At 27.4% G+C, this 7816-nt stretch overlaps 1 pseudogene; it reads left to right on the top strand.

Annotated features, from left to right (window-relative positions):
* The first annotated feature begins 4744 nt into the window (after positions 1-4744).
* Positions 4745-7224, top strand: LOC113850833 (annotated as a pseudogene).
* Positions 7225-7816: the final 592 nt, after the last annotated feature.

The raw sequence follows: 7816 nt of genomic DNA, 5'->3' as shown, positions 1-7816 counted from the left end.
ACCTTCTCTTTTCTAGCTTTAAACTAGGAAACGTTTTCTCTTCCTATTTCACCAGCATGGACTAGTATCATTCAAATTCTAATTCTAATTTTTAAACATTTTAATGGGTCATCTCAATAAGATTCAAAACTAAAGTCATCTACTTAAATCGTTTGCATATTAATGACTTCCATTTAGGCTCTAGTGCTTACACATCTAACACCCAGTAAACGTTTGTCACAGGAAATTATAGCCAATAAATCATTGTTTTCACCCCAAAAATTTAGAATCTTTCACTGTTAAGTCATGTTGAATTGCACCTTGTAAGGATATATGCTACAATACTTTACCTGTGCGTCATCCTCATCCAAATCCTGTATAATATACTAATGTTACTACATCAGATACATCGTTTATCACATTGTGCTCTATTTCTGCATAAACTAACTTGGGCATTGAAGTTATTTTTAAGGTACAATATCCCTTTATCCTTTTCCTTGAGCTAGTTAGTGTTGCAACAAGTTCATAGATCAAGTGTTATTATTTATTTAATATTTTTATCTTATTTTATTTCTCTCTATTCTATTATATAAGTCATTATATTTTTTATTTTTAACTCTCACTTTTTTTTCTTTAGATGTCTAGATCTGAATGTTAATGTTAAGGAAAGATAAAGCTCTCTCCATACTCAATACTCGAAAATGCAGACATAAAAAAAAGTTATTTGGCTTTTCTTACATACATTATAAACTCCTAACATAATTTAATTATTTTAAAAATTTTATTAAACAAATTGCAAACCCTCACGTAATACATAACTACTCAAATTATATATATATATATATATATATATATATATATATATAAAACTTTATATAAGAGTTTGGAGTGAAAAAGAAAATGATTTGATGATATGATAGATGAAAAGAAAAAAAAAGTAGAAGGAGGGTTAAAACAAAAAGACCCTCCAATTTGAGGAATCTTATTAAAAAAACAAAAATTTATAGAAATTTTATAAGTTTATAACAATTATCCTTCGCATTTAAAAAATCATAAATAAAATTTAACATTAAATAAACATTATTCTTCTCTTTAATTCTCTCTTATTAAAATTAACTTGTAAATAAAATTTAAAAGATTACATGTTATCGAGTAAAATCTTATAATAAATTTTGATATTTATACTTTTTCACTTTTATCTTCTTTATATTTATAATAATTTTTTATCTCTTCAAAAGAACTATATTATATAATTATTTATTCTTCTTTTCTTTGTTTATTTTTTTCAATCAAAACTTTTTTTATTCACTTTAATACCATTTATTAGAGAAAAAAAAAGATTTATTTTTATTTTACATAATATTTTCTCTAATAACAGTATGTCAAAAAAATCAACCCAAAAATCATTTAGAACCATTTTAATAATAAAAAAAAACAATCTTTTAAAGAATAAAATAAACTCCACTACTCACATCTACCACAAGCTATTTTCTTTTCACCATAACCAAGTAGTAAATCACTTGTATTAGTACCACTTGTTTTCAAACCTAATCCTCAAACTACCACCAAATCAATTTCAAACCTCATGAATTGACTTACATTGTTATCCTTCCTTTATTTTCCTTCACCATTGTTACTTTCCCTCCATTCTCTCCTCCCATGTAGCTTTTTCATGAACATGTCTTTTTTAACCTAACTCTTATACTATTCACGTTTCTACAACTAGATATGAAGTTGTCTATTAAGATTCAAGTATGACCTTTTCGCGAGAGATTTTGTATAAAAAGCATTGTCTTTGGAGATTATGGTGATCATACAACTTTTTGGTACCATTACTCGAGAAAGATGCAAGTTTTGTAAATAAGAGGCTCATGGGCCAACAAAATTAGGATTTATTAAAGTTAAGAGTTATTAAATTCAGGTACATACACTTTAATTAGTAATATAACTCACCACATAAAGTTTATGTTATACGTGTCAAACCCTCCCCCGACATATCATAACGTAGTTATCATTTTGAAGTTAATAATTATATAAAAAAATATTTTATAATATATATAATTTAAAATATAATGCAAAATATAACAGCTAATAATATATTTAAACATTTAAATCTTTTTATTAAAGTTCTATCATTTTAGTATGTTTAAACCGTGAACACTAACTTTTTTTACTATGTATCAAAATATATTATAAAATTTTTTTAATCTCAATTCTTAGGATTGATGATAAATAACGAATAATAATAAAATTTTATATTATAATATCACAAGTAAGGTGCACGTTTTAATCGTAAGGATAACAACTTGACATCATTAAATGAGTGTGTGAAATGGGCAGAAAGGAAGTAAGAGAGAGTAAGAAAAGAAGATAGATAAAGTATGATGAAATGTGATGATTAAGAGAGAGAAAATAAATGAATGTTAGAAAAAGTGGATGTAAATATATAATATAATAGTTTTTAATCAAAAGAAGGTAATTTGTCAAAATGGTCCCTCCAACGGTTATAATAAGGGGTGTTAAATTTGAAAATGCATTCGACTTATATTTCAAGTTGTCACAACTTAGAATGTCATTATTTTCAGAATTGAATTATATATAATATTTTACATCGTTCTAATCTTATCTCATATATTATTAAGTGGGTCAAATTTGCATATGAAAAAATAAAGATGGTATCAAAATTTAAAGATATGCCCAAATTGTAATGTCCAAACACAGAATTGGAGGTGAGAGAGAGTGGTCCCCATTTGCAATTTGGTGTTCTGAATTACACTTCATCATTCTGCAAATCTGGGTGTCTCATTAAATGAAACCAAAGCCACCGTGGTCGCTCAAATTTCCCACTTGTTCCAGTACGGGAAGTACCACCTTAAAACTTGTGGGCATTATTACACGTGTCAAAAGCCCAGCGGAGTATGAGTATCATATCCATAGAATAATAAGAAAAAAGGGAAAAAAAAAACATAAAAATATTGTATAATTTATTCTAGAATTTCATTATATAAATATAGCCTTTATCAAATAAAAATTCCATTCAAAAACTGATGATACAGCATGTGCCTACCCTACATCGTCATATAGTTGCAAAATTATCCTTTATCAAAGAAGATGTAATCGATTGTGTGATAAAAAGGGAAAATAAGAATATGAATATGAATATAATATAAAAAAAATTTACATAAAAATATAAGATTTTTTTAATCTATTATTTATCTCTGATATTTAATGATAAAGGCAAAGGTATGCTTAATGTATAAGGTAAAGTTTGTGATGTCCTATCTAAATTCTACTACTATCTGTTCTACTTTGAAAGAGTTTATAAAAACTTATGATTAAATTTATGACCTAAGCTTTTATATATAAGAGTTTTAGATGTGAATTTCCAATAAAATGTTTATGAGTAATTTATTTTTACTTTGCATATGAAAATAAAAATGGAGATGCATCGACAAATAAATTTGGTTAATATTCATTATAAATTTAATGATTTTTAAAGTGAATATATTTGAATTATATAAAAACTGTGATTTTGGATCTTTGCTAAAATATTAATGTGGAGATATCTTAAGGTGGAGCCCACTTAAGACACGCGTGTGGTCTGTATCTTCTTCTAATTAAATATTACATCAAACCTTACAGCTTGCAAATGTGCATTCAATGAGTAATGGATGGGTCAACTCCTTCCATTTTCTTAAAGATAATAATATATTCACCCAATATTTAAATAAAAGTATACAACTCCATGCAAAATCAAAACAAAAGGGAGATCTTGATTTATGTACAATTTCTCTAATTTTCTATAATAATCACTAATCACATTTTTGTACATGAAGAAAGAGAACACATCATAAAAGGAGCTTTATATTATGAGATATAAGATAAATAAATTTTGATAGAATTTAAATAACATAATTTCGAAATAATACTTTAATTAATTCATAAGACACAATATTAAAATTTATTTATTCTCTTTTATTATATTTAGTACCTTTGTCTCTATTTACCTATTCCAAACAAAAAAAAACAATTTAAAAGATTTAATCATTTTATTATAATTAATTATTAAAATTTATTTTTTAATCTATAATTTTTATTTTTGAATTAGTATAAAAAATTTAAATAAAATAAATATAATAATAAGAATACAATTAATATTATTTTAAACTTCTATAGTTCTATGTAAATAAACAAATAAAAACGAATTTTTTAATATTTACTTTTAGGGTCTTAATAACCGGTGCTTTTAAGTCTTTAATTAAAAAAAATTAAAAATAATAAATTATTTTAAAAATAATGTTAAAGTGTATTACATTTATAAAAAAAATATTTATTATTAAATTTTAATGTATGTCTCCATTTAGAACTTAATAATAAAAATATTTTACGAAAAATGAAATTATTTATACGTTTTTCTATAATAATTTAAAATATTTAATAAAATATATGTAATATTTTGAATATATACCTTAAGCACACATTAAAAGAAATTATATGTATATAAGAAAAATTATAGTTTGCATTGATTACGAATGTCTCGCAAGTCTCTCCCTCTGTCTGGTGCTGTAGTCTTTACTCAGTGAGAAGCTTTGCAGCCATAAACAGAAAAAGAAAGCTACAAATCATTCTCTGAGATTCTCTTTCCTCTTTTGCACCAACAATGCATCATCATCAACAAAACACACTTCACTCACATCCACGCATATCCTTCTTTTCTTCATAAACTACCATTTTTTGTAATAATTCATACCCTATCTAGAAACTGATGGACTTTGTACACAACAACATGTTCCCTCTTAACAACCATATCAAAGACCAACAATCGTGGGATTCCTCTGCGGCGGAGAGCACCGTCCACCACCACCGCCAGCCACCTCTGTACGGTGGCGATGGGTGGCTCGTGCAGGCAGACCCTCATCTCACGTGTTTGCAATTGCATCTTGGTAAGAGACATTACTTGGAGGACGCTAACAATGATGCTGCTAATAATGGTACGCCGCTGGATGAGCGACACGTGTCCGGCGATAACTATAAGAGAGGCAAAGCCTTGTATGGAAGAAGCAAGACGGCGCCGTTTGGGTTGGTTCCGAGATGTCAGGTAGAGGGGTGCCACGTGGCACTGTGCACCGTGAAGGAGTACTATCGGAGGCACAGAGTTTGCGATATGCATTCCAAGGCAACCAAAGTTGTGGTCTTAGGGTTGGAGTAGAGATTCTGTCAGCTCTGTAGCAGGTGACGTTATCGTTGTCTTCACTTTTCTTATATTCAATTACTTTTTATTTTTTTATTAAATTTTAAAATACTCTTTAAAATTAATGAATATAAATATATATTAATGGATACTAAACAAAATATATATCACTAAATTTAATATATTAATAACATTAAATATTATAATTTTTATAATATAGATTTATCATTTAATTAATTATTTATCAAGTATCCTCCGATACATGTTAAAAAATTAAATATATATTTAAATGTCCTTTTTTTTTATCATATTAAAATGTATGGTTGACATTATTATTACATGCATGTTATATCATCGTGGGATGGTAGAAAGACTTTTCAAATTATAAAATTTATAAACATTAAGCTTATTTTAAAAGATTTAAAAATCAAAAATTAAAAATTTATTGCTATTTTATTTATTTAAAATTAATTTAAAGAGTTAATTTTAACAGAAAATAACTTTTAATTTGGGCTGTTGTTACAAAAAGTATATCTTATTTTCGTGGATTAGTTATACATTTGCTTAGTTACTGGAGAGATTATTTGGCAATTGGGTTTAGGTTTCATGTGGTGTCAGAGTTCGACAATTCAAAGAGGAGTTGTAGGAGGAGACTAGCCGGCCATAATGAGCGAAGAAGAAAGAGCTCTCATTATTCTGTTTCTAGGAATTCCACACAAGGTATAAACTATAAATTTGCGTTGATATATTCACCATCTACAAAGTTCTTCAAGCTTTCTATTCGTTAATAGTTTCTTGAAAAAGCATAGCTGAAATAGGTACCAAGCATTCAGCATTTGAAATCAAAAGGATTTGAACAAGACTAAGATTCTCTTATATTGCTAATTAATACGATAAGGTGATGTTAATTCGGATAAAGAGTACATTATCTATATCTATATTAAATTGTTTATGTAATACAAACATGTCGATCATTGGTGATAGTTTTTCTTGCTCAAATTAAATGCTGCCCACTTTTACTATAATAGTCTTACGAGTCATGAATGTTATTTGAAAAGTTTTTGTTTGTTAGTCTTAATTTCTCTCGTGCGCAACATCACCAGCACTTGTTCTAGTTTATATATACTACGAGATAGAAATTTTAGCAGTCTACGTTGTTATTATGCACATGGTGACAATTGGGATTTGGGAGATCAATGCAAATTTGCTCATTTTAATATTTTGCGATAATTAAGAAGCTGAAGAATAATATCCTCATGTATATTTTTTTGAATAAGTGGAACCGATACTATATGTCTATTTTAGTAACGATGAACTATGAAATTAATGTACTAAATTATTCCCCTCAACCGTGCATAAATACATATAGGTTATATATAGCTAAGAAGAAAAACTTTATATGCAACTATTTGTGTAGAGTTATAACATTATGGAAACTAAATGAAAAGAAAAGTAGAGTAAAAATTATAAAAATTGAAAAAAATTATTTCATTCACATGAAATCTATATATGTAAGTAAATGAAAGAAAGTAATAAAAAGCAAAACTTTATAATTCTGTAAATATTTTTAGAATTACATTATTTATCAAATAATATTAAAATGAACATTGAGAAATCATAATATTCATAACATAGGAGTTGATTAGCACAATAATCTTGGTAACTGGAATAGATGACATGACTGAACAAACGCGCATAGCTTACACTGATTTGACATACGACAAACTTGATTAAGGCATATTGAACACGTTATGTTCCTAATTGAAAGACAAGAATATGTTGATTGAGATTAAATTTGATGATGAACAGAAAGGTGTGCTCTTTCTCTTCTGTCAAATGGGAGTGAATCTCGGCTTTCTCACGCTGATCTCTCTATAAGATGCAGTGAAGCATTACGTGAATTGATAGCAGAGAACCGTGCTGCACTCATGACTAGACAAGTTGTTTATTATGATAGAGACTGGCACTTGCCCCACCATGCAGTGGAAGATTTCAAGCAGATACAACCACACTCCAATTATTTACCACAATACATGTTTCCCCAGACACAATAATGGTTCCAAACTTGGTGCAGAGATAACCCCAGAACTAGTGCACTTTCCACTCAGTGTACCCATTTTAGGCAATGCCCAAATCAGAGGAGGCATTGTTGTCTCCGTTTTACAATTCTTTTATATTTCCTATAAATCAGTCAATTTTACAATAACTTCTTTCTAGGTTTTGGGTGTAGAGTACTTGCTTAATTGGGCCAACAAATTGTATTGTTCTATTTGCTTGTCTAATGGTGAATTGGGATTTGTGAAGTCTTTGCTCCCCAATTTTTTCTTTTTATGGATATTTTCTGTTTAGTGTAATTGCTTGACAATTGTATTTTATAATTTTATTCACAAATAAGTTTATTTAGGACAATGAATTTTTTATTAATCATATATTAAGATATCCATTGACATTATAGGATCAAGTTAATATTTTTTGTTTATTTTTAAGTCTTAATTAATTTCTTAATGAGTACCTTTAAGATATTAATTTATATTATTTTATTTTGTGAAACAATAGAGGCTGCATGGGATACAATTTTAAATTAATGTTTGGTAGGTATTTTACTAGGAAGTTTAATTTTATGACTTATTAATTTTAATAAAATAT

This window comes from Abrus precatorius, unplaced genomic scaffold, assembly GCF_003935025.1.
Source record: "Abrus precatorius isolate BTA unplaced genomic scaffold, Abrus_2018 Scaffold9, whole genome shotgun sequence".
NCBI lineage: Eukaryota > Viridiplantae > Streptophyta > Magnoliopsida > Fabales > Fabaceae > Abrus > Abrus precatorius.
Note: the sequence above shows the minus strand (reverse complement) of the source record. Positions and strands in the feature narration are given on the sequence as shown.